At 46.1% G+C, this 1,730-nt stretch overlaps 1 pseudogene; it reads left to right on the top strand.

The window, feature by feature from the left end:
* Window positions 1–672: 672 nt before the first annotated feature.
* Window positions 673–1,370, top strand: LOC104851474 (annotated as a pseudogene).
* The last annotated feature ends 360 nt before the right edge of the window (window positions 1,371–1,730 follow it).

The raw sequence follows: 1,730 nt of genomic DNA, 5'->3' as shown, positions 1-1,730 counted from the left end.
CCTGGGAGGCCACTGCTACTGGATTCTGCAAAGGTAACTGCCCAGCAGTTGGCCGGGCAGGGTGTAGGCCCTTCTACCCAGGCCACCACCATCCAAGGCCCTGCTGTTTACCTTTGTCCCTTCTCCCTCCCATTCTAGGAAACTTCACATGGATAATGACACTTGTTCACTGGGTGCTCTTCCAAACCTGTCATGTAGGCATGATCTCGGTCCTTTCCTTGCCCCCTTAGAAACTCAAATGCGAGAGCTATTCTGTTGTCACATTCCTTTGCTGAAGCAGTAGGTATCGAGTGACTAGACTGCTATCACTAGGGGTAACAGGAAGAACACAGGACAAAAAGAAAGGAGGGAAGTTGTGGGTACGACCGTTGTTTGTCATTTCAGTAATATTACCCGGTCATGGGATACGTGCACTAAAATATAAACACTGAAAATTCCACAAGGTCTAAACTCTTCATTGTAAAAGATGAGCTCTGTTGATAAGTTACAGGTGATTTTTATTTTCTCTTTAGTTATTATGTTTTAGAAATACCTGTACACATGCTTGTTAGGTGACTTTATCTATATATGTGGCTTGAAATACCATCAAGGAGGAAGCAGAAACCTGTGCTGAGTTTTCTTCACCCACTTCTATTTACTGCCCAGCCCTGTACAAAACTAAGCTAAAGCAAGTTGCCTGCCAGAGAGGTGTTGCTTTCGCCATGGCCCTCGATGATGCTGACGTACAGAAGCAGATTAAGCACATGATGGCTTTCACTGATTAAGAAGCTAATGAGAAAGCAGAAGAAATAGAAGCAAAAGTTCAATATTGAGAAAGGTTGTCTTGTGCAAACCCAAAGACGGAAGATTATGGAGTACTATGAGAAGAAGGAAAAGCAGATTGAGCAGCAGAAGAAAATTCAGATGTCCAAATTGATGAATCAAGCGAGGCTGAAAGTCCTCAGAGCAAGAGATGACCTTGTCACTGACCTGCTAACTGAAGCAAAGCAGAGACTCAGGAAGGTGGTAAAAGATACAACCAGTACCAAGTACTGCTGTATGGAGTGGTGCTCCAGGGTTTGTACCAGTTGTTGGAGCCCCGAATGATTGTGCATTGCAGGAAACAAGTTTTTCCCTTGGTAAAGGCTGCACTACAAAAAGCGATCCCTATGTACAAAATCGCTACCAAGAAAGATGTTGATGTTCAAATCGAACAGGAGGTCTACCTCCCTGAGGACATAGTTGTCAAAGTTGAGATCTATAAAGGGGATCACAAAATAAAAGTTTCCAACACCCTGGAAAGCCGGCTGGATCTCATAGCCCAGTAGATGATGCCAGAGGTTCGGGGAGCCTTGTTTGGTGCAAATATGAATAGGAGGATTTTGGACTAAGCCTTGGGGAGGTGGAGTTCGTCCTCTGTGCTGCCTCTGAAGAAGCAAGATTGTCTGTGTATCTTCATCTAGGCTATTCTAAGACCGTTCTGCATTTACTCATGATGCCCTTTTGTAGCTGATGCCATTGGCCCAGATAGCAGAGGGAGAAGCTCACCTAGTGTGAGCAGGACCTGCCCTGGCTCCTCTGGACCCTATAGCTCCCGCGGCAGGGCTTCCCACCACCTCTCCCCTCCACCCTTGCAGCTGTCCCTGCCCTTAGGTGTAGAGTGCATGTGAGGCCTGAACTCCTCCCAGCTGTAGGAGCTTCACGCTTACCTGTCTGGGCCCAGTTTTCCTCATCAGTAAATATGATTTAAA

This window comes from Fukomys damarensis, unplaced genomic scaffold (genome assembly GCF_012274545.1).
Source record: "Fukomys damarensis isolate Sample0158 unplaced genomic scaffold, DMR_v1.0_HiC HiC_scaffold_24, whole genome shotgun sequence".
In the NCBI taxonomy this organism is placed as follows: domain Eukaryota; kingdom Metazoa; phylum Chordata; class Mammalia; order Rodentia; family Bathyergidae; genus Fukomys; species Fukomys damarensis.
This window is presented reverse-complemented; position numbering and strand designations above follow the sequence as displayed.